General features: G+C 39.2%; 1 non-coding gene and 1 pseudogene across 1 annotated transcript; both read left to right on the top strand.

The window, feature by feature from the left end:
• LOC113181909 (ubinuclein-1-like) overlaps positions 1 to 26,865 on the top strand; it is a 96,145-nt pseudogene that overhangs the window by 8,665 nt on the left and 60,615 nt on the right.
• On the top strand, positions 10,573 to 10,645 carry Trnaa-ugc (transfer RNA alanine (anticodon UGC)). The gene has a single exon. It is a non-coding gene; the product is annotated as a tRNA-Ala (tRNA).

The raw sequence follows: 26,865 nt of genomic DNA, 5'->3' as shown, positions 1-26,865 counted from the left end.
CTTGTCTCAAAATGAGAAATAAAAAGGGTCAGGGGTGTGGCTCAGTAGTAGATCCCCCAGGTTCAGTCTCCCTTACTAAAAAAATAAATGAATGAGGGCTGGGGATGTGGCTCAAGCAGTAGCGCGCTCGCCTGGCATGCGCAAGGCGCTGGGTTCGATACTCAGCACCATATAAAAATAAAATAAAGATGTTGTGTCCACCGAAAACTAAAAAATAAATATTAAAAAAAATGAATGAATAAAATAATGATAAGGAGCTCCTGGCATCAGTTTGCAATTCAACACAGCTCTGCAATTCCCTTGACCTTGCCCTTATACTTGCAAGATGACGAGATGGCTGCATCACTTAAATCACCTCTTTGCATTTGAGACCATAAGAAATGCGAAGTATTTGCTGGAAGCTCCCAGCAGTCTTCTGCACTTGTCTCATTGGCTTCTTCTAGCTGCAAAGAAGGCTGGAGGAAGATAGAATTGGGTTTTCTAGTCAAATGGTAGAGGTGGACAAAAGAGAAAGATTTGGAAGTGGCATTTGTTTTGATAATCAATATAGATACTGGAGCTGCTTACCACCAGGACAATCCTGGGCAAGTTCTCATATGGGTTTCCCCATTAACAATGGGATAGGGTTGGGGTTGTGGCTCAGTGGTAGAGCTCTTACCTGGCATGTGGGAGGCCCTGGGTTGGATCCTCACCACCACATAAAAATAAATAAATAAATAAATAAATAAATGGAAAAAATTTATTGATAACTAAAAAATCTTTAAATAAAACAATGGTATAATTATAGTATTTACTTCATAAGTCTTGCTTTGAGGATTAAATCAGTTATAATATATGAAGTGTTTAGAAAAAGGCCTGGAAGATAGTGAGTCCTTAATTATGGTAGATATTATTTACCACAGGGAAAAATAACATAACCTCAATGTCTATCAAAAGGAGAAATTTCATAAATCCACCCAGTGGGGATACTATGCAACCATCAAGATGCCAATCAATTCCAATCCATGCCAAAAGATCTACCACATATTGTTCAGTAAATATAACAAGTTATTGACAACACATAAATGTCCTTTTTATATAAAATCATACACACAAACTGTACATAGTGTAGTAAAAAACATTATTTTTTATGGATCAGAGATATCCTAGAGTTTTTCTATTTCCTGCTAAAATGAATCTCATATAGTCTTCAGATCAAAAGTTGACATTGTTCCCTGAGAAAATCATTTACTAAATATTTTTTCTAAATATCCCAGAAGAATTTAAGAAATAAAAATGTCTAGTTTACCATTGAATAACTTATTCCCAGAGATGTTTGATTCAATAAGAATGCCCTATTTTTCTTTCTTTCTTTCTTTTAATTTTTATTTTTTATGGTGCTGGGAATCTAACCCAGGGCCTCACACATGCTAGGCAAGCACTGTACCCCTAAGCTATACTTCCAGGCCCATGCTGTATTTGATTAAGAATTTAGATTTTTATTAGCAAGAAAATCAGTTATTTAAGTGAAATACCTTAACTTATCTTTTTTGATAAGTTATGCCAATTGCTTGGAAGACAAGTAATCCGTAGAGAATAATACATTTGTTTCTTTTGTTTTATTTTGTTTCTAATGCTGAGGATGGAATCCAGGGCCTGACTCTACTAGTTAGCTATGCTTCCAAGAATGGGACATTTGGATTTGCATATTCAAATACTAGAACCTTAAGATTTTTTTTTCCTCAAATGCTCCAAGTAATGTAGGAACACTTTGTTTTCTCTGAAAGTTTCCTTAAATGTATGTCTCAAAGGTGACTGGTGGCTGCAAATAGACTTTCTCATCCTGTCATTGAGCCCTATTGCTTCTTTGGCTTCTTTCAAGGAAATTTTTCTGTTAATAAAATAGAAGTGTTGACCAAACTAACAGTAACTGCTCAACAACCTGTAAATTTGAGCTTCAATGTAAAGGAGCACTATCTTCAAGGATTTATTTTAAAGTTTCACTCTCTGAATAAAATATTCAGCATGATTTGGGATATCAGAACCCCTATGGAATTTGTCTATTTTATAGGTCTCTGAATTATTCATTGCTCAGGGGTGGAAAGACTAGGCAAAACTCAAAACTGGAAAGCATAATTGTAGATAAGATTTTAATGACACATGCTAATTGTTAAGAGACCTGGGAAAGCCTTGTAGCATATTATGCCACACACAGAGTAAATGGCTACAATACACAGCATCTGGAACAATCAGTGTGCTCTCTGTTATATCCCTGTCCTCTGTAATGACTTTTATAATTTTGTTTTCATATCTCCTGTGCTATTCAGGTCTCTGTCAAGATAACAAATACCTGAGATAATTATAAGGAGGAAAGATTTATTTTGGCTCAGAGTTTTAGAGATTTCAGTCCACAATTGATTGGCTCCAATTCCTTGGGCCTATATCAAAGTAATATATCATGGTGGACACTTGTAGTGGAGCAAAGTGGCTCACTTAATGGCAGCAAAGCTAAAGAGAGCAAGAGAAACAGGCCATGTTCCCACTATCCACCTTCAAAGGTACACTTCCAATGACTCAAAGACCTTCCAGTAGGCCTCATATCTTAAAGGTTCTACTATTCCCCAGTCTGGGGAAACAAGCCTTCCACACATAGGCCTTTGAGAAACATTTAAGATCTGTATTAGTCAGCTTTATGCTGCTATGACAAAATACCTGAACGAAAACAAAGAGGAAAGATTGATTTGGGCTCTTTGTTAAAGAGGTTTTAGTCCATAGTTTCTTGGCCGTATCACTGTAGGCTTGTAGTGAGAAAGCAGAGAGAACAATGGAGGAACTTGGGACAAGATATACCCTTCCATGGCACATCCCCAGTGATGTACTTCCTCCAGTTAGTGCCCACTTTGTACAGTTTCCACCACTTCCCAATAGTCCATTTAGTTATGAACCCATCAATGGACTAGTCCATTGATGATATTAGAGCCCTATTGATCCAATTACTTCCTAAAAACCTCACACCTAAGTATTGCCACATTGGGGACCAAACTTTCTATACATGGACTTTTCAGGGGACATTCCAGATACAAACAAAAATAAGATCCAAACTATAGAATCTCCCTATAGATGGTGAGAACATCACTGGTTTTCTGAGCAATTATAAGTCCAAGAAAGACTCCTTTGGTTTTAAAAAATAATAAAAACAACACCATTATTTCCTCTATGTCCAACATAATGGGCTTTCCTGTGGCAAAATGGTACCTGGATTCCCTGCCACTCTCATGTAGTGAGTTAAGGTGGTCAGAACCAAGGATCAATATCAGTAAAGGCTCAGTGCTGAACACCGAGGTAGCCATCCCCCAAGGCATGGGAGAGGTCCATGGTCCTCAAGTGTCTATACAACACTTGCCCTCACCATTTCTACTTTTCATGTCAACCTGACCTCTACTTCCAACACCTTCATTTCTTAGCCTAAGGGCAATCTGACCAGCAGAGCCAGCTTTGTCATTACCAGGAAATTAGTGTTCTCCACCAGCTCAGTAGCTGTTTGACTCAGCTTTTTCACCACTGTGACCAAAAGACCTAACAAGAACATTTTTTGAGGGGGGAGGTACTGGGGGTTGAACCCAGGGGGGTTGAACCCAGGGTTGCTTAACCACTGAATATTAAAAATATTTTTATTTAGAGACAAGCTCTCACTAAGTTGCTTATAGCCTTGCCAAGTTGCTGCCTCCAATGTGTTGCTCCTGCCTGAGCCTCCAGAGCCACTGGGATTACAGGTTGTGCCACCATGTCTGGCAAGAACAATTTTAGGGGAGGAAAAATTTATTTGGTGCTCACAGTTTCAGAGGCCTCAATTCATAGATGGCTGACTCTGTTGCTCTGGGCTTGAAGTGAGGCAGAACATCATGAAGGAAGGGTGTGGAAGAGGAAAGCAGCTCTGGACATGTTAGTCAGGAAGCAGAGAGAGAGAGAGAGCTCCCCTCACCAGTGACAAAATATAAACCCAAAGGCACACCTCCAAGGACCCACCTCCTCTGGCCACATCCTACCTGCCTACAGTTACCACCCAGTTAATCCAGCAGATTAACATATCAATTGGGTTAAGGCTCCCATAACCCAATCATTTCTCCTCTAAATTTTCTTGCATTGTCTTGAATATGAGCTTTTGGGGGACACCTCATAAATAAACCATAACAATGACCTTTCAACCAGTGAGGGACAGGAGCAGATGATATGTAAATTCAGCATCTTCCTTACCCTTCAGGCAGGATAACTCATTTTCCAAAGTTCTCCTGCAGGACTGAGCACCACTTGCTCAGAGCGGCAACTTGCTCAACAGTGTGCCGCTTCTTAACTTGTCTTCTTTTGCTTGTCTCACTTCCCTTACCAGTTTCCTAGGATCACCTCCCAAATAAACTATCTGCTTTCAAATCCTCATCTCAGAATTTCTTCTGGAAGAATCCAAATGAAAACACAGGTACAGATGCAGAGTGCATGGTGGAAAGCAACCCATAGGCTTCTGGTGAGGGCAGGCAAGTACAGAGTTTCTGGAATCATGGCTGGAATCAAATCTCTGATTGTCTATATCCAAGTTCTTTGGGCCAAACCAAGTTATATATTATCTCTGGGTCTCAGTTTATTCACTTATAAATCTCTACCTTGGGTTGTTGTATTAAACAAGATAACAGGTGTAAAGGGCATGGAACATAGGATGAACTAAAAAAGGGATGAGATTATTACAACAAAGCCCCTCAACTTCCCCTTCAGACTGTGCAAAGAAACAGAAAACCCTATTTTCTATATGAAAACAGTTTCCCAAAAAGAATTCTCTTTCACACTCACAAGCACAGCTCCAATTTCTCCCACATACCCAAAGTGGAAATGCTCCCCACTCCAGCCTGATTCCTGCAAGGCATCTGCCATAACATTTAATAGATGAAAATTCACCAAGTTTCTTGAAGAGTTAATATGTGACCTCACTCATCACCTAAAACCAAGCAGATGGTTCTCAGCTGTATACATCACTTGAGATTTTTCAACAGAAACATCCATTTATATCAGGGGAACAGTAAAGCCTATCCAATCAAGTGGTAATCAGGGAATTTGGGGAAGCAAGGCAGAATATGTCATGTCCCCAAGGGACCCCAGCATGCACTATCATCTCATCTGATCCCTAGATGAATTGGGACCTGTATTTTGATATCCGCAGCCACTATGGGACCAGTTACCTGTATTACTGCTCTGGTGTATTTTAATGGGAAAGTTACCACCATCTCCCTTAAGGGATGAATAATAATGATGCTTCCAATTTGCATAGCACTTTTACCCCTGCAGGTTTGTCAATATCTATTATTTTATTTAGTATTCAAATATTTCTCATATCAAGAAATTATTCCCCCTTTTCAATCAGAATTTCTGTAAACTGCACTGTCTCTCTCATGATTATAACCCCTGGGATATTTTTTTTTTGTCAGTTCTGAGGATCAAAACCAGGGCCTTGCTCATGCTAAGCACATGCTCTACCACTGAGCCACAGCCACAGCCTGTCCCCTGGGATTTATAGACCAAATAAATCCTCATCCATGTTAACATTTTTCAATAGCTGTAGGCTGCAGTTGAGGCCCTTTCTCTTCTCTCTTTTTGCAATTTTGATCATCATATTCACTTGAGACCCATTGCTAGGTCAGGGTGGGATGGGATTAGAATGCCATAAAGCCCCCATAAAACTGCATTGATGATGTCTTCCCATAATAATACCTTACTCATCCTTCTTTGCTCCCTTCCCCCTTTTTTTCTGTACTGAGGATTGAACCCAGGGTTACTCTACCACTGAGTCCTTCTTATTTTTCATTTTGAAGCAAAGTTTCATTAAGTTACTGAGGCTGACCTTGAATTTGTGATCCTCCTGCCTCAGCCTCCCAAGTTGCAGGAATTACAAGTCCACATGTCCTTGTGCCCAGCTCCAGTTTCTTATTATTTTCATGTCTTTTCTCTGGCTTCAAGAGAAAATGAATACTCTAGGTTAAAATTGTGGCAACATCTCTGTAAAAACAGGATTTTTCAAGTCTCAGGCCTGCAAGATCTCTTTTAAGACAAAACAAAGGGGCTGGGGATGTAGCTCAGTGGTAGGGCTCAGACTGTGCCGGCTCTGGATTCCATCTCAACACCATAAAAAGAAAGAAAAGAGTCTCAACTACCTTGCACCTTTTTGTCTTTTCTGGTTTCAGTCTATCTCCGGTTGAAGGCATGTAAATCCTTCTGCAAAATCAATCAATCTATCTATCAATCTGCAAAATTTCCACAAAGTTAAAAAATACCGTTAACTTGGATTTAGTTAATTTTCTACCTTATAGGTCATCCAAACATCTTAATTTGACATTCTTGACACTTCAGAAGACTTCCTTGTGACTGTTCACACACACACACACACACACACACACACACACCAGATACATGACCATTTTCCACACCATCCCATTCTAGCTCAGAAGCTGGACTCCATGTGACCATGTCATAGCCTATCTCCCACCAAGCTGTGTCCTAGATTCAGCTTCTGCCTCAATTAAGGAAGCATGGGAGACAAAGCGGCACTTATTTTTAAATGAAAAGGCCTCCTGGCTTCCCTTACAGACTGCCTTGAGTGTGCTGCCCTGATCAAAGAAGCTTTGAACAACTCTTCTGCTCTGGCAGGCCTGGGAGAGAACGTTGCCCATCCTAATGTTAATGGGAAATATTAAAGCATTAGCAACGTGTGAGGGGCTCAAGTTCATGTGGAAGAGACTCAAAAGTTGTTTGTCTTCATTCCAAGAATTGTTGAAGAACATGATTAAAAACAGAAGTGACATGGTTCTAAATCTTTTTACTTATACTAATTTTATAGGCTTTCCCTTTTCCATTTCTGTTTTTTTGCTGGCTTGTTTATTTATTGCTTCTTCTTATCCTTGTCCAATTTTAATACTTCTCTTTTTGCTTTCTTAATTAATTTTTCCCTTATGTTATCTTTTTTTCAAAATTCTCTTTGGTCTCGTTTTTTTCATTCACTTCCTCTTTTTATTTATTTATTTGTCTATCTATCGATTTATTTATTTATTTATTTATTTATGACAGTGGAATGCATTACAATTCTTATTAAACATATAGAGCACAATTTTTCATATCTCTGGTTGATTACAAAGTATATTCACACCAATTTGTGTCTTTATACATGTACTTTGGATAATAATGATCATCACATTCCACCATCATTTATAACCCCATGTCCCCGCCCTTCCCCTCCCACCCCTCTGCCCTATCTAGAGTTGTCTATTCCTCCCATGCTCCCCTTCCCTGCCTCAGTATGAGTCAGACTCCTTATATCAGAGAAAACATTCACCATTTGTTTTGGGGGGATTGACTAACTTCACTTGGCATTATCTTCTCCAATGCCATCAATTTACCTGCAAATGCCATGATTTTATTCTCTTTTAATGTTTAGTAATATTCCATTGTGTATACATACCACATTTTTTAATCTATTCATCTATTGAAGGACATCTAGTTTGGCTGCACAGTTTAGCTATTGTGAATTGTGCTGCTATAAACATTGATGTGGCTGTGTCCCTGTAGTATGCTGTTTTTAAGTCCTTTGGGTATAGACCGAGGAGAGGGATAGCTGGGTCAAATGGTGGTCCCATTCCCAATTTTCCAAGAAATCTCCATACTGCTCACTTCCTCTTTACTCCTAGTCTTTCAACTGCATTCCCTGTTTCTCTGTATCTTCTCTTTTTGTGGCAGTTCTGGGAATTGACTCCAGGGCCTCATGCATGTCAAATGCTCTACCCCAGCCTACACCCCCAAACCCTCCTTATTTTCCTTTTGAAGAAAAGATACAGAGTCTGGGCAAGTAGGCAAATGGTAGAACACTTGCCTAGCATGTGCAAGGCCCTGAGTTCAATCCCCAGTACAAAGAAAAATAAAAGAGAGAGAGGGATGTTATGGTTTATATGTGAGGTGTCCCCCAAAAAACTCTTTTGTGAAAGTTTAGAGGTGAAAAGATCAGAACCTTAAACTAATCAGTGCATTAATTCCCTGATAGGGATTAACTTGGTGGTAACTGAAGGCAGGCAGGGTATGGCTGGAGATGGTGGGTCTTTGGGGGCATGCCTTTGGGGTATATATTTTGTCCCTGTTAAGTGAATCTTTCTCTGCTTTCTGGTGCCAATCTTGAGCCACTTTTCTCTGCCACACTCTTCCTATCTCATCTCAGCCCCCAAAGAAAGGAGTCAGCTGTGTATGAACTGAAACCTCTGAAAACAAGAGCCCCTAAATAAACTTTTCCTCCTCTGAAATTGTTCTTGTCAGATCATTGGTCACAACAATGAAAAAGCTGAGTAAAAAAAAGGGAGAAAACAAAGAAAAATAGGGACTGAGGGTGTAACTCATTGGCAGAACTCTAGCACTCCTAAGGTCCCTGGTTTCCCTAGCCCCCAAAAAATATTTAAAAAAAAATAAAAAGTAATCACTAACCCATCTGTTATTTCTACCATTTCTCATCCCCTCTAAAATTGATTTGAAGAAAAAAAAATGTTTAGTATAGACCCAGACTGGAAACAATTCAAATATCTGTCAACTAGTGAACAGACAAATTGCCATAGGTCCATACAAGAGAATGTTACTAGCAATGGAAAAGCTAAATAATTATTGAGCAAAAAAGAAGCCAGACATAAAAGTAAATATATTATATAAATGCTCTTATATGAAGTTCAAGAACAGGTCATGCAAATTTGCAGTGATAGAAATCTGAACAGTGGTTGCAGGGACATGGAGTATTGAATGGAAGGAGGGATGAGTCTACTTTTGGAGACAAGGGAAAGAATCTTCATCTTGATTAGAGTGTGTTTGTGCTTGTCAAAAGTCATCGAATATATGCTTTAGATCTGTGCATTTCAGTCTGTGAATCATCTCTCCCCCTTGAAAGAAATCTTTTAAAGGAAAAAATGTGATAAATTAATTTTGATAATCATATAGTATGGCTTATAACAAATCATTTTTCAGTAGAATAGCAATCACTAGGGATTTGTATGAGTGCAGGGGGAGGGGAGTGGAAAAGGAGGTTGGATTTTTCAGTGCATGCTGCATGCATGTATGAAAAATCACACCGACCCCATTAATATGTACAATTAATATGTGTTAATAAGCATCATTTTTCAAAACATAAAAATTATTATTATTGTTTTTATGGTACTGGAGATTGAAGCTAGGGATGCTTTCTCTGTGACTGAGCTACATTCTAGGCCTTTGCATTTTTTATTTTGAGACAGGATCTTGCTAAGTTGACCAGACTGGCCTCTAACTTGTGATCCTCCTGGCTCAGCCTCCCAAGGAGCTGGGATAACAAGCATGTACCACTATGCCTGGTGATAAAAAATAATAATAATGAACAAAAGAATAAAAAAGATAAAATTATTTTTCAGGATATTATTTAATAACATAGGGTAATGCTTACATGTGGAAAGGTAGGGAACAAAATTGAACATGAGAATGGCACCATTTTTCATAGGAAAAATTTTATATAGTATATACATGGAAAAAGATGGAGGAGTTAAAAAAATAAATAGACAATAGCATTTTTTTTCCATATGAGAGTTCTTACTTTCCATAATGTTTGGTCCTGAAGCTTATGGAAAGCAGGATTATTTTTAAAAAAGGCAATAATTCTTTCAGAAAACCACATATTCTATCTATTTGTTATAATCACCTAGAAGCTTATATTGAGTTGCATAGAAAGTGAATGGACCCTAAGATCCTCCTTGGTTTTCTTCCCAAAGGCCCTCTGTTTGGATTGTTGACATTTTGTTTGGTTCTGTCCCTTTGTCCATGTGGTCAGAGCCCTATAAGCATGCCCGTCAGTGGTCCCACCCACCACTCATTCGTTTAAGTAATTTGGGGAGGGGGGTGGTACAAGGGATTGAACTCAGGGGCACTTGACCACTGAGCCACATCCTCAGCCCTATTTTGTATTTTATTCAAAGACAGGGTCTCACTGGGTTGCTTAGTTGCTTAGTCACTTTTGCTGAGGCTGGCTTTGAACTCCTGATCCTCCTGCCTGAGCCTCCTGAGCTGCTGGGATTACAGGTGTGTGCTACCACGCCTGGCCCTTTTTATTTTTTTTATTTAGAGACAGGGTCTCACTGAGTTGCTAAGGTGCCTCACTAAATTGCTGAGGCTGGCTTTGAACTCAAGATCCTCTTGCTTTAACTTCCCAAACCACTGGGATTATAGGTGTGCACCACCATGCCCAGCTTCATCTAAGTAATTTAAGAAAATGTTAAATAACTGTAGAAGAGAAGAAATCCCTATGGAATGCAGCTAATAAATCCACATTATTTTCAGTAAGCATTGCTGGGAATGGCAGGGCTTTTGTCCCCCCAGATAAACTTTAGCTGCAGAAGGTGCCTTCTTCAGGAAGCCTAGCACTGTGGCATAGGCCTACAATCCCAGCAATTTAGGAGGCAGAGGCAGGAGGATCACAAATTCAAGGTCAGCCTTGGCAACTTAGTGAGACAGACCCTCGTCAACTTGTGAGAAACTCAAAATATAAACAGTATAAAAGGAGTTGGGGATATAGCTCAGTTGGTAGGGTGCTTGCCTTGCATGCATAAGGCCCTGGGTTCAATCCCCAGTACCCCCACCCACAAACAATATAAAAGGCTGGGGATGTAGTTCAGCCATAAAGCCCCTCTGGATTCAATCTTCAGAAAAACAAAACAAAAAAAAAACCTGTAAGGAGTGATAAAGGGCTTGCTTCACTGATACTTAGAGTTTTTTTTAAAAAAGAAGATGGAGATCATTGTGTGTGTGTGTCTCTGTGTTCGTGGGGATTGAATCCTAGGGTGCTCTAATACAGAGCTACCTCCCCAGTTCCCCCTTTTTTTTCTCTCTCTTTGAGACCGAGTCTCTCTACATTGCTCAGGCTAGCTCTGAACTTGTGATCCTCCTTCCTCAGCCTCCCAACTGGCTGGGATTACAGGCATGCATGCACCACCATGCCTGGCTACAATCATTCTTGAAATAAAGAGACTAGGGAACACGATTAAAACAAAAAACAACTTTTTTTTTTCAGTACTTGGTATGAAACCCAGGGCCTCAGGCATGCTAAGCACTCTATCACTCAAAACAGTTTTATGAGGTTTTTAGTAGATACCAAACAAGGGGGAAGTGAATTTAAAAAAAAAAAACTTAGAAAGGACTAACTACATTCTCCCATTCTGCCTCAGTTCCTTAATTCACCGATAAATGTGTCTTTAGGAGACAATGAACCCTAATTTTTCAGGAAATACAGGAATACTTCTTCTTGATTGATTAGTCCTGTTCCTCTTCAAAGAAGGGTAGTGTCAGGGTGGATACCATTTACCTTTACAATGCCTGGAGCTCACATTACCTTTGGGTTTGGTGATCAATTTCCTTCATTCTAAGTCAGTTTGAGCCTTATTTCTGTTCGCTGGCTGGAAATAACCTGATACAGGTGTTCCCTACTTGATTAACATAAATTGGTTTTTGTATCATCTTTTGCTCACATACATACATAATTATTTATGTTGCATTCCTTGGCAACCAAGATTCTCAAAACATATCACACACAGTTAATCATGTTGATAATCTGATAATAAGACCCCAATAGGATTAACCTAAAGTCCTAAAATTCATAGGACTTGGTAAAATCTGCCAAAGAGGTCAGTTATTTATTTATTCATCCATCAAGCAGTTATTGACAACCTACTATGCATCAAGCATTAAATAACATGAAGTCTACTGCACCCTAATTCTGTCCCTTTAAATTATATTTGAGTACAAAGAAAATAGGGCAATCTGTGATTATGCATATATTCATTACAAACTACTGCACAAATATTTGGCTCATAACTATGAGTTAAATGGTATGACATTTCTATGAGAAAATTAATTACTTGAACATGTGTTGTATAAAATATGTCAAATCATTTATTTGGATGTTGTAGATTGCATATTAGTTTTTCACCAGAGGAAATACATGAGAAATAAACATGAAATGCATGCTCTATACATTGTAAATGTCATGTTATGCCCAAGGGCTTTTTGCAAGTGAACAATTTTTTTCCAGATGAGGAAAGTGGCATCTGAAAGATCACAAGATCATAGATCCAAAGAGGGAGTTATTTTGCAATGAGTTCTTCATGCATTTAGAGGTTGCACCTATTGATAACTTGTCTATTTAAAGATCATGCTTCTTACAAATAGCTATGTGTAAAGAATGGGGAGATTAATCACTTCAGATTCCAAACTGTCATCTAAAATAGTTTGGAATTCTAACTGCATAGGAATATAAAAATTAAGATTTATGGTGTGGTATGTGTACCTACATTCTGATGCTTTTTATGGTTTAAACAATTTTGAAGCAGAAAGATCTATATAAAGATCTATAAGTTAGAGGTTGTAATAAATGCCACTTGAGATAAATGTATAATAGTACAATAAATGATGGTACAAGGTACTACATTTTTTAAAAGATACAAGTAAAGTCAGATAGTGATACAAATAAAATGAAGCCTTTCTTTTTTATTGAGGGCCAAAAACCTGCTCATAAATAGAAGAAACTTCCCCAGTGAAGCATATGGACTTTGTTCTGAATGCTCCAGAGGGAATATGCTTATTTAGTCAAGCAGAAAGCAGAATTTTCTCCATATTAATATAGGTACAGGATAAGAGTAACATCCATCACATAAATTAACTATGTTATAGCAGATTTTCTTTATATTCTTTTTATATTCTGCTATAACCATGTTGTAGCAGGCTTTCTTTATATTCTCTTTGGTCTCAGGCCCCCAAATTCATCCTATAAAATATCTAAGCTTGCTTAATTAGAACATCTAATGTTGAACTTTGCATTCACTAAGTGGTATTTGTCACAGAATTTGCAAATGGCTTACTTTAGTTCTAACTTTCTTGGTTTTATTACAACCATTGTCTAGCCTGGAATTCTTTAAACACATTTGCATTGAGATTGTACCTTTTCTCTTGAGCATTTAGGTGCATTCCTTTGCTCTGATTCAGTCTTTTCCATGGGTAAATACCACTGCTATAATTGCAGAGGACAAGATGAGTTCACCAAGAGTAATGTGTGCACAGCCTGTTGGTATTTTGCTTTAGGAGGCAATGACAAGAACTTTTCTATGCAGACTTGGACAGAGCCCATGATTTGAGCTACTTTAAGCAGTGAAGGTCGAAGTCAAAGTTTAATATATATATATATATATATATATATATATATATATATATATATATATATATATGCAGGTAGGTCGATATATATGTACATATGCACATTTATGTTTTGTGTGGTGCTAGGGATTGAACCCAGGGCTGTGTACATACTAGAAATGTATGTAGCTAGAAATGTAGCTAGTCCAAATTGAAAGAGTTGTAAATAGAAAACACGTATCATATTTCAAACACATGCATGAAAAACTTATATCAAAAATTATATCAGGGGCTTTACCACTGAGCTGCACTCTCAACCCTATATTTTACAAGGATGTATATAGGGTAGAGAGGAGGAATATGTAAAGAAATGTTCTCTGGTGAAGTCAGTAACATATCTTCTAAATCTGGCATCCAGAGTGACTAATTTCTTAGTATATGGGTTTCTCTATGAGAAAAATATAAAAATTATTTTCCTAATTCTTTAGTTTTAAAATGAACAATAACAATTTCAAAGACTATATATTTCAGTTTTAATGATTGCACTGGTCTGAATGTTTGCATCCTCACAAAATTTTTGCTGAAATCCTAACACCCAAGATGATGCTGTTAGGAGGTAGGGTACTGGGGAGGTGATCAGGTCATAAGTGTGGAGTCCTCAACAATGGGATTAGTGCCCTTATAAAAGAGGCATAGGCAGCTTATTTGCTCATGCTGTGTGTGAAGACACAACAAGAAGGTACAATCTATGATCAGGAAATGGGCCCTCATCAGATAGACTCTGCTGGCACCTTGAATCTTGGACTTCCAAGCTTCCAGAACTGTAAGAAATAAATTTCTGTTGTTTGTAAACCACTCAGTCTATGGTATTTTGTTACAGCAGCCTACACAGACTAAACTAACAACATTGTTCAAATACACTAAAATATTTAATGAATGAATTAATATTTTCACTAACCAACAAAAACATTAAAGATCAGAGTTCATACTTGATTGAGTGCTTTACATTTTAAAAATAAGTACAAACTCAAAGTTGCAACATAGAGAAAAAAGAAAGAATTGGTCTATCTCATGGTCTATTTCTTCCTGTTTATAATCATTGCTATATTATTGTTTATTTATAAGCTAATATTTAATGTTAGGAATGTGTAGTACCACACTAATTACAGACTCAAACTGCACCTAAACTAGCTCTAATAATTTTGAACCATTACAAACAATCTGCAAATAAACTTGTATACCTGAATCCCCATATTTGGGGTGGGGGCAGCTGACAGCATGAGGAAGAATCCTCCAAACTGACTTTCATATAGACTACAATATCTATTAAAAGTTAAGTAATGCCGGGATTAGTGGGTTACAGGCACACACCTGTAACCCCAGCGGCTCAGGAGGCTGAGGCAGGAGGATCCTCCTCCTTCTTCTTCCCAAATTAGGGACTGAACCCAGAGTCTTGTGCATGATTGGCATGTGCTCTACAACAGAGCCACATCCCTAACCCAACTTTCAGATCTCAATACTTACTACAAGCTATAGTGGCTGAGATAGTGTAGCATAGCCAAAAGGATAGACATTTTCTGTTTGTGGTGCTGGGGATGGAACCCAGGGCCTTGTGCATAGCCAGGCAAGCACTTGACTACAGAGATTTACCACAAGTCCTTATAATCAACTCATTTGGGGGGGGGGGTATCAGGGATTGAACCCAGGGTCACTTAACTACTGAGCTACATCCTCAGCCCCTTTGAAAATTTTATTTAGAAATAGGGTCTCACTGAGTTGTTTAGGGCCTTGTTAAGTTGCTGAGGCTGGCTTTGAACTTGCAATTCTTGTGCTTCAGCCTTCTGCGTCACTGGGATCACAGGCATGCATCACTGTGTCTGGCTGTCAACTAATTTTTGACAAGGGTAACCAGACAATTCAATGGGAAAGCATAGGCTTTACATCAAATGGTGTTCAAACAACTGGATATCCACATGTAAAAGTATTAAGTTGTACCCTTAAAGCTCACCATACAAAAAAAATAATTACAAATGGACCATAGACTTAAATGTAATCGCTCAAATTATAAAACTTTTTTTTGTTGAATTGGTAAATATATGCTGGGGCTCTTACAGTCCTGGGATTGAACAATCATTGACCTAATTAATTCCATCTTGCTTGTTCTTTCTCTGACTTGTTCCTCTCTGTCAGCCTAAGGATCCTGAGAATAACCTGACCACCATAAAACATCTTGTGATTATCAGACTGATGTCATCCTCACATAACTTCCCATGTCCACCCCTCAACAAATTTCTATTAAAAGTAAAACCTGAGGGGCTGGGGTCATGGCTCAGAGGTAGAGCCCTTGCCTAGCATGTGTGAGGCACTGGGTTCGATTCTCAGCACCACATATAAATAAAATAAAGATATTGTGTCCACTTAAAACTAAAAAATAAATATTTTTAAATAAATAAATGAATAAAGGTATTGTGTCTAACTACAACTAAAACATATATATTTTAAAAAAATCTCCATGTCTTGGAATCACGAGGAAAAGAGATAAAGGATGTGGAATTGAAAATGTATTTGAAGAAATAATGGCTGGAAAAAAAACAAATGCCGAATGTTTTCTCTGATATAAGGAGGCTGACTCATAGTGGGGTGGGGAGAGGGAGCATTGGAGGAATAGATAAACTCTAGATAGGGCAGAAGGGGTGGGAGGGAAAGGGAATGGGCAGGGGATTAGCAAGGATGGTGGAATGTGATGGACATCATTATCCAAAGAACGTGTATGAAGACACGCATTGGGTGTCAACATACTTTATATACAAACAGAGATATGAAAAATGGTGGTATATATGTGTAATAAAAATTGTAGCTCTTACTCTTACTCTCTCTTACTCCCTCTCCTCTCTCTCCTCTCTCTCCCCCCTCCTCTCTCTCCCCCTCCCCTCTCTCCCCCCTCCCCTCTCTCCCCCCTCTCCTCTCTCTCCCCCCTCCTCTCTCTCTCTTCCCCCTCTCTTCTCTATCTCCCCCTCTCTCTTCTCTTCTCTCTCTCTCTCTGTCTCTCTCTCTCTCTCTCCTCCCTTCTCTTCTGCGACTGGCCGCTATGGTCCTGCTAATAAATTCTCGGACAGGTCTTTTGATCACAGCAGTGAAAAGGCTGGATAAAACACTCCTGCTGCCAGCATCCCTGGGGGCACAGGAAAGCCCCTCGGCCCTGTCCCTGGGCCTTCTCCAGAGGCCTGTACTGTCAGCCCCAGGTCATGAGTGGAAGTGCCACCTTCAGAATTCGCCATCTGCACCTCCTATGCTCAGTCTGTGTGGGACAAGTCTTCAAGGCCATGGGTTTGCTGGGCTTTGTAAATGTCCTGGACATCACTGATGGAGAGACAGGACAGCCAGCTGTCCCCAGGAGAGGCCTCCACAACTGCATTAGAACTGTGAGCTCCTAGATGGGTGAGGTGGCCACACCTGTAATCCCAGCAGCTTGGGAGGCTGAAGCAGGAAGATCACAGTTCAAAGCCAGCCTCAGCAATAGCGAGGTGCTAAGCAACTCAGCGAGACCCTGTCTCTAATAAAATACAACATATGCCTGGGGAAAAAAAATTGTAATGCAAAAAAGTACATGTATAAAGACATGAATTGGTGTGAACATTCTCTATATACAAAGATATGAAAAACTGTACTCTATATGTATAATAAGAATTGTAATAATGCATTCTGCTGTCATGTATTTAAAAAATTAAATCAATAAAATTTAAAAAAAAAGAAATAATGGTTGAAATTTTTCCAATTATGGCAAAAAACAAACCCACAGATTCAAGAAGCTGAGAGAACCTCAAACAAGATAAATTCAAAAATCCATGCCATGTCATATGATAAATTTTTAAAAAACAAAGTCTTTTCTGTACTGGGGATAGAACCCAGGTCCTCACACCTACTAGGCAAGTGCTCTGCCACAGAGCTACATCCCATGCCCTTTTTAATGTCTTTATTTTGAGACAGGGTCTTGCTAAGTCACCCAGGCTGACCTCAGAATTCTGATCTGCCTGCCTCAGCCTCTAAGCAACTGGAATTAAAGGTATGCTACCACGGCTGACTAAAGGAAAAGTCTTAAGTCAACAAAAGAGAAATGACACCTTACTAATAGGAAAAACAATTCAAATGGCCATGTGATTTCTCATTAGAAACCGTGTAGGCCATAAGAAAGTGACCAGATATTTTTCAAGTGCTAAAAAAATGAATTACTAACTCAGAATTCTATATCCTGTGAAAATACTCTTTAGGAAAGAAAGGGAATATCAAGACATTCTCAGATAAAGGAAATTTAACAGAATTTATCACCAGCAGAACTACCCTCAAGGAACAGCTAAACGAAATTCTTTAAAAATAACAGCAATGAGAAAAGAATGAATCTCAAAACATCAGTAAGGAATACAAAATAAGAGAGAGCATAATAATGATATGAGTAAATATAATAGATGTTTCCTCATCTCTTGAGCTTGTTTTTGTTTTTGTGGTACTGGGGATGGAACCCAGGGCCTCATGCTTGCTAGACAAGTGCTCTATGATGGAGCTACAATCTCAGCCATCTCTCAAATTTTTATTTTGAGACAGGATCTTGCTTATTAGCTCAGACTGGCCTTGAACTTGCAATCCTCCTGCCTCAGCCTTCTGAGTATGTGAGATTACAGACGTGTGCCAGTATGCCTGGCTCTTCTTTGACTTTTTATTATTTTTATACTGGGGAATGAACTCAGAGGTACTTTGCCACTGAGCTACATTTCAGCCTTTTTAATCTTTTTTCTTGAGGCAGGGTCTCACTCGTTGTTTAGGGTCTAGCTAAATTGTTGAGTCTGGCCTCAAACTTGTGATCCTCCTGCCCCAGCCTCTTGAGATGCTGAGATTACAGGTATGGGCCACCACTTCCAGCTCTTTGATTTTTGAAGCAAAAAAGATACCATTATATAATGTGGGCCTAAGGGTATAGAAAGGAAATATATAAGACAATTATAATTAGGGGAAGGGGAAAGATTTACGGAGAAGTAAGATTGCTATACTTCACCTAAACTGGTAAAATGTAGACACTAATAGGCTGTGATAACTCACTGATGTGCAATGTAATACCTAGGGTGATCACACACACACACACACACAAAAAAAAAAACTATACACTTACAACACTGTAGAACCTGGGGGCAGGGGTTAGAGATACTATTGTTGTCTGCTGGGTAGAGGCCAAGGATGCTGCTGAACATTCCAAGATATGTGGGACAGTGCCCTACAACAAAGACTGTGTCAATAGTACTGAGGCTGAGAAACTCTGGCCTATAGCCTTACCAATGCTGGATATTGTTTTTTTTTTTTTTTTTGGTGGCGGGGGCAGTGCAGGGGGAACTAAGGATTGAATTCATGGGCACTCAACCACTGAGCCACATCCCTGGCCCTTTTATTTTTTAATTTTGAGACAGGGTCTCATTAAGTCGCTCAGGGCCTTGATATGTTGCTGAGACTGGCCTCAAACTTACAATCCTCCTGCCTCAGCCTCTCAAATTCCTGGGATTACAGGTGTGTGCCATCACACCAGGCTTGCTCTGACATTTTAAAGAGACAGTTCTTCCAGGCTGGGGGAGGCTGATTTTGGGTAGAGGAGCTGGCTGAGAAGATGGAACAACATGCTTTATGCTTGTCCTGGGTGGCTTTGGCCTTGGATCCACATAAGGAAGCCTTAACATTGGCAGGTGCTCCCAACCCAGCATTCCCAAAGGCCCCCAGCTGTGCCCTACTCCATGTCAGATAATGCCTGCTGTTATTGCCTCATGTTAGTAACTTCTAACTTATGATCCTCCTGCCCCAGCCTCCTGAGTCCCTGGGATTATAGATCTGTTCCATGGTGCCCACTGCCATTCTTTTTGATAATATTATTTTCTTTTGTTTTCCATTTATATTTTCCACTTACACCCTATCTATATAGCTAGTGTAGGATTGGAAGGAAAGGCTTCCCTTCACTCTCAGAAGTTTCCCTGAAACGAACTCATTACTGTGCAAAAGACAGGACTGCTTGCTGCACAAATGAAAACCAATTAGAAAGGCTAGGCAGTGATGGAGAAAGAACTTATTATGATAATGAGCTAGCCAACTGGAAGATGGGGGTTGTTATGGTTTGAATGTCGTTTGTTCCCCCAAAGTCTCACCTATTAAAGACTTGGTCCCCATTGCAGCAATATCCAGAGGTGAGACTTTTAGGAAATTATTGAATCATGAGGAATCTAACCTCACCAGTGGATTAATCCACTTGATGGATTAATAATTCAAATATATTATTGGGAAGTATGATCTAGTTGGAGGAAATGGGTCACTGGGGGCACTCCCTGGAAGGAGTTTTCTTATCCCTGGCCCCTTCCTCTGTCTCTCTTTCTGTGCTTGGGTCGCTGTCAACTGCCATGAGCTGAACAGCTTTCCTCCTCCATACCCTTCCGCCATGATGTTCTGCCTCGCCTGAGGCCCAGAGCAAAGGAGTCGGCCCACCATGGACTGAAAGCTCTGAAACCATGAGCCAAAACAAACTTTTCCTTCTTTAAGTTGTTTATGTCAGGCATCTTGGTCACAGCAATGAAGAGTTGGCTAACACGGGGGCTATCATCTTAAGAACTAACGTAGCTAACAACCACAACTAAGTGCTAATACAGGACATTTAAGGAAGTGTGTTTTTAGTCATAGAGGGGTGGGCACCAGTCCTGCAGTGCTCCATTTCTTTGACACATATTCTGATGTTATCTGAAGGTCACCAGATGTTCTAGGTTCTGTAAATCTTTTTTTTTTTTTTAAAGAGAGAGAGAGAGAAAGAGAGAGAATTTTTTAATACTTATTTTTCAGTTTTCGGTGGACACAACATCTTTATTTTATTTTTTATATGGTGCTGAGGTGAGCGCATGCCAGGTGAGCGCACTACCGCTTGAGCCACATCCCCAGCCCAAGGTTCTATAAATCTAATTCCAAGATTACTGATTAGGAAGTCTTATGACAGATATTTCTCCCATTCTTTTTTCTTGCAATATGGACCCTATTAGTTAATATTTTCGATATTTAGGTATAGCTCCTCTTTAGAATTTAGAATGCAGAGCTAAAGTAAACAAAGCCAGTTTGTAAAGGACAATTTGAAAAGGACAAGTTAACCCATCAGGTGGCTTCAATTTGGCAAGAAACACATTAAACAGAAAGACTCACAAATGTATTACATGCACAGAGGCAATCACAGAGCATAATTACCCACTAGTCCAACATGATTCAGAAGCTTATATACCTCTTTTCTATAGGGAGGGTGAGAATGAAGAATGTAGACAATTTTGAGGAGTTATAAATGAATATTGAGGCAAAGAAGGTCCTGGGAACAGAAATTTGTTTGTGAGAAGATTCTCTGGAGTGGATGCCTGCAATCTCAAGTGACTTGGGAGGCTGAAGTTAGAGAATCATAAGTTCAAGGCCAGCCTAGGTAACTTAGTGATACCCTGTCTCAAAATAAGAAATAAAAGGACTGGGGGCCTTTTTATAAATAAAAAAATTAAAAAGGGCAGCTCAGTGGTAAAGTACCCTCCAGGTTCAATCCCCAAAGGGACAGACATTATTTCATAATAAAGTCCATTCAGGTGTGGTTACATTCTTCAGCCTTCTTTTCTACTATAAATAATGAGCTTCGGGGATGGAAATAGAAGGCAATGTGGTCCCTTTTGGGGGTTATCTTAAGGAAGATAAGAAAATTCCAGAGACTTGGGAAAGTCCTGTACTTGGGAAAGAGAAGGAAAATAAGGTTGGGCCTTTGATCTGAGGCAACTTCTAAGGTCTCTTTGGCATATCACATCTCCAGTCTTTGGGGTACTGTTTTCTGATGTTCTACAACCACCACCACCTTGTCATTATTGTTAATTTTGCTGATCTAGTGGTTTGAACACTAGTTTATTTTATACCTCTTCAGGAGAACAGGGTTGTTTCTTCTCCTTCTCCTTCTCCTTCTCCTTCTCCTTCTCCTTCTCTTTCTCCTTCTCTTTCTCCTTCTCCTTCTCCTTCTTCTTCTTTTGGATTCCGGGGATTGAACTCAGGGGCACTTGATCACTGAGCCACATCCCCAGCCCTATTTTGTATACTAGTTAGAGACAGGGTTTCACTGAGTTGCTTAGCACCTCGCCATTGCTGAGGCTGGCTTTGAACTCGTGATCCTCCTGCCTCAGCCTCCCAAGCTGCTGGGATTACAGGTGTGTGCCACCTGCGTCTGGCTGTTTTTCCTTCTTTAAGTATTACTTAAACTTGTTATAATGAATATGTATTATTGCTGTAATTTATGTTAAGTCATTAAAATTTTTTAAATACCATAGATAAATAAAAAAAGATTTCTAATATATGTTTAAGTAACCCACAGAAATACAGGTAACGGACCAGCAAGCAGCTTGGGAGGCTGAGGCAGGAGGATCACAAGTTCAGAGCAACTCAGCAAGACCCTGTGTCTACATAAAATCTATAAAAGGGTGTGGAGCTGAGGTGGGGATGTGGCTCAGTGGTAGAGCACTTGCCTGGCATGTATGAAGCACTGGATTCTATCCTCAGCACCACATAAACAAAACGAAGGTATTTTGTCCATCTACAACTAGAAATGTTTTTTAAAAAGGGCAGAGGATGTGGCTCAGTGGTTAAGTGCCCCTGGGTTAAATCCCCAGTACAAAAAGAAAAGAAAAGAAATAGAGGTAGAAAAAGCAGAAACAGAAACAGACAACAAACAAATAAAAACCCCATAGGAAACAAATAAGAATAAAGAAAACAAAACTAAAAACCTCAAGTCTTCATATCATTACTTATATTAAATGCAAACAGTGTGATTATATACATTGGAGGACAGAGATGAACAGAGTAGATTAAAACATGTGACCCAACTATGAACCCAAATGCAACATCGGTAGGTTGAAAGTAAAAGAATGAAAAATATATGCCATGCAACCATTAATCACAAGAAAGCAGGATTTGCTATATTCATATTAGATAAAGCCATCTTGGGAGCAAGGAAAATTACTGTGGGCAGAGAGAAATTTTACACAATTATAAAAACAACAATCTGCTAGAAAGACATAGCAATCCTAAATATGTATGTACAAACCAACATAGCTACAAAACACACGAAACAAAAGCTAATACATCTGGAAAAAGAAATCAAAAAATCTACAATTACAGTTGGAGACTTCAATACTCCTTTATAAACAACTGATAAAACTTCTAGGCAGATAATCATCAAGGATATACACACCATCAACCACCAGGATCAAATCAACATTTATAGAACATTCTACCCAATAACAGCAGAAGACACTTTCTTTTAAAGTGTCCATAGAACATAGAACAAGATAGTCCATATCCTGGGCCATAAAACAAACTTTAACAAATTTAAAAAGATTAAAATCACAGAGCATGTATTCTCTGACCACAAAGGAATCAAACCAGAAAAATAAGAGAAAAATAAAAGGGAAATATCCAAGCACCTAAAAGCGAAAGAACATGCTTCTAAGTAATATATAATAGGTCAAAGAGAAAGTCTCAAAAGAAGTAAAAAAAAAGAATAAAAAGCATTATTGAATGAAAATAAAAATATGGCACATCAAAATATGTGAGTGCTAAAAAGGAAATTTTTGCATTGTAGGAAAATATTTACATTATAAAGAGGAAATGGTCAGGCTTAGCCAGTGGTGCATGGCTGTAATCCTAGCTGCTAAGGAGGCTGAGGCAAGAGGATCACAAGTTTGAGGACAGCCTCAGCAACTTAGACTCTGCCTCAAAACAAATAAAAAGGGCTGGGGATGTGGCTCAGTGGTAGAGTATCCCTGGTTCAATCCCCAGTACAAAAACAAAAACATTGTTTCAGGAGCTGGGGTTGTGACTCAGTGGTAGAGTGCTCACCTCTCAAGTGTGAGGCCCTGGGTTCAATCCTCAGCACCACATAAAAATAAATAAATAAAATAAAGATATTGTGTTCAACTACATAAATAAATAAATATTTAAAAAAACACATTGTTTCAAAAATCTCTAGTGAGTGTTATTTTGAAACCTACTTTTAAGTGTTTGTTTTAAACCAGACATGGTGACACATTGCCTGTAATCCCAGCAACTCAGAAGGCTGAGACAGAAGGATTACAGGTTCTAGGCTAACCTGGGCAACTTAAAGAAACCTTGTCTCAAAATTAAAAAAAAAAAAAAATAGAAAGGGCTGGGATGTGGCTCATGGTAAGTGCCCCTGGGTTCAATCCTCAAGGTTGCAAAAGAAAATACAGGAAATGAAATCAGTCACCTGATCTCCTTTAAATACTACAGAAGGGCTGGGGTGTGGCCCTGTGGTAAAGTCTTGTCTAGCACATGGAAGTCCCTGGGTTCAATTTCCAGTGCCTCAAAAATCACAGGAAACAAAAACTGTACGAAAATAAAAATAGGCGCTATATTAAGTGTGTATGTGTATGGTTCCACGATTTGGGAGGCTGAAGTAGAAGGAGCTTGAGTTCAAGGCCAGCATGGGTGGGCAACATAGGGAGATTCTATCTCTTATTAGGAAAAAAAAAAAAAGGTGACACAGATTCAAGCAAAGGAAATTCCATTTCTCTGTGAGGCAGCTGTGGCTGTCCACTAATCCCCTGATGTTTACCCCACATTCGTCTACCAGCATATCCCTGCCTTTTGAGTGCAGAGGGCTAGCTGACCTCAACCTGTCATCCGCCATTTGCCTGTTTGCCCTCTACCCATGGCCCACTGTCCAAGGTCCACCCACCCATTGCCTGCCATTAGCCTGCAGACCATTCACAGTCCACCAGTGGATCATCCGCTGCCTGCTGCTGCCTAGAAGTCCATTGTCATAATACTTGCAGGTTTGGTTACACCCAGCTTCCTCCATCTTGGGACATTGGCCAGGGCCTGCAGGTTTGCTGCCGCCACCACCACCATCTTGGAGTATGGCCACCTCAGTCTGCGGACACCAGTCAGTGCTTGGAGATATATTGTCAGTGTACCTGCAGGTCTGGTTGCACCGTCTTCCTGCTGGGTGTGCTAATGGCCACCATCTGGCTGCCTCTTTGCAGAGTCTCTCCTTTGAGTGAGCAAATTCCCTGGTGGTCTTTCTGCAAGTTGGAACAGCATTGAGATCATGGGACTACAGCAATGCAGAGCCTGGGGAATCTGAAGCCCAGGTCTGCCCGATTGCACCTGGATTTGCATGGGCCAGTGTGGGCCTGGCAAGCCTGTGGAAAGCTAGAGACTGGGGACAGTTCTCTGGGGGAAGCACAGGTTGGAGAACCTGGAGAAAACCAGGCTCTCTCCAGCTCAGTGAATCCTGAAGTACACGGAGGCAGAGGGGCCAATACAACTGAGATAGGAAGACTGGAAGAGGGTATGAGGGCATCTTGCTATAGACTTGCCCACACAACCAGTCCAGTACCCACTGGATAGGAGCTACCATCAAACTTCAGACAACCCCACCTACCAGTGGAAAAGGGAAGATGAGAAAATTTGTGAAAGCCCAACAGAAGCAATCAGTCATTTTTCCATTGAGACTTTCCTTTTTTCCCCCCTCTCTCACATCTCTACCAACTTTGAATCCAAACATTTTTCATGCATCAGTTTATTGAGGAATGATATGTCTAAATAGTATATTATAGTTTTGTTGTGTATTCTTATATTTTTGCTTTTTAAAAATCCGTACATAATTTTTCTCTCACCTATCTATCTCCCTGGATTCTCTTTCTTGATTCTCTCATACTAACAGCCAACCTCTATTAATTCCTCCCTCACTCTTACTATAAATTTATCTCTATCTTCTCTCCTTTCTTTCCTTCTCCCTCATAAACATTACATCTTACACTACTTCTGTTCTCTCATTGTCTAGCATTTGAAATGGTAAACCTTTTAGGAAATTTAATGTTTTTATTGAAGACAATAATTGAACATATCATTTCTTTTTATTGTGACAAAACTGTAGATGCCTTAATAGGAGGTATTTGTTTTAAAGTTTTATATTGTTTGTATCAGGTGCTGTTAATATTGGTCTCCCTCTTAAAGGTAAGGTACTAGAAGCCTTCAGGGACAGTATAAAACTACAGGGTAGAAACTATATTGCCTAGGATCCATACCACTAGATGGGAGGACACACAAAAAACATGAAAACAACAAGGGAACAAATTACCTCAAATAAACCAAGATGTTTCAACAATAGAATCTATAGACAATACAGTAGAAGAAATGTCAGAGGAGGAAGTTAGATGGTGAATAGTTAGGCTGATCTTCAAAATAAAGGATAGTATCAGAGAGAAAATACAGGAAATGAAAGATCACTTCAATAAAGAGTCAGAGAGTATAAAACAGAATCAAGCAGAAATCCTCAAAATGAAGGAAACAATAAACCAAATTTAAAATTCAATGGAAAGTATCACTAACAGACTAGATGACTTAGAAGATAGAACCTCAGGCAATGAAGACAAAATATATACTCTTGAAAATAAAGTCGATCACACAGAGAAGATGGTAAGAAACCCTGAACAGAATTTCCAAGAAATATGGAGTGACGTGAAAAGACCAAATTTAAGATTTATCTTAAAAGACAAAGGCATGGAGACACAAACCAAAAGAATGCACAATTGTTTCAATGACATAATATCAGAAAATTTCCAAAATCTAAAGAATGGAATGGAAAATCAACTACAAGAGGCTTACAGGACTCCAAATGTACAAAATTACAGCAGACCCACACCAAGGCACATTATAATGAGAATGACTAATATACAGAATAAGGATATACTTTAAAGGCTATGAGAGGAAAAAGTTAAATTACGTATAGGGGGGAACCAATTCAGATTTCAGCTGATTTCTCAACCCAGACCCTCAATTCCAGAAGCTCCTAAAATAACATATATCAAGCTCTAAAAGAAAATGGATGCCAACCAAGAACTTTCTATCCAGCAGAATTAAGCTTCAAGTTTGAAGATGAAATAAAAACCTTCCATGATAAACAAAAGTTAAAAGAATTCACAACTTGAAAACCTGTACTACAGAACATTGTCAGCAAAATATTCTACCAGGAGAAATTAAAAAAATGAAAACCAGCAAAGGGAGGAACTGCACTAAAGGAAAGGTCAATCAAAGGAGAAACTAAGTCAAATTAAACTAAAATGACTGGGAATACAAATCATATCTCAATAATAATGCTGAATGTTAATGGCCTAAACTCATCAATCAAAAGACATAGACTGGCAGATTGGATTTTTAAAAAGACCCAACAGGGGCTGGGGTTGTGGCTCAGCGGTATAGTGCTCGCCTAGCAAGTGCGAGGGGCTGGGTTCGATCCTTAGCAAAACATAAAAATAAAATAAAGGTATTGTGTCCAACTACAACTAAAAATTTTTTTTAAAAAAAAGACCCAGCAATATGCTGCCTTCAAGAGACTCACCTCCTAAGAAAAGACATCCACAGACTGAAGGTGAAAGGTTTGGAAAAAACATATCACCCACATGGACCACGTAAACAAGCAGGGGTTTCCATCCTCATATCAAATAGACTTCAAACCAAAGTTGGTCAGAAGGGACAAAGAAGGACCTTTCACACTGTTTAAGGGAATGATACATCAACAAGACATAACAATTGTAAATATGTATGCCCCAAACAATGGAACATCTACAT

Source organism: Urocitellus parryii, chromosome X (assembly GCF_045843805.1).
Source record: "Urocitellus parryii isolate mUroPar1 chromosome X, mUroPar1.hap1, whole genome shotgun sequence".
NCBI classification, from domain to species: Eukaryota; Metazoa; Chordata; class Mammalia; order Rodentia; family Sciuridae; genus Urocitellus; species Urocitellus parryii.
Note: the sequence above shows the minus strand (reverse complement) of the source record. Positions and strands in the feature narration are given on the sequence as shown.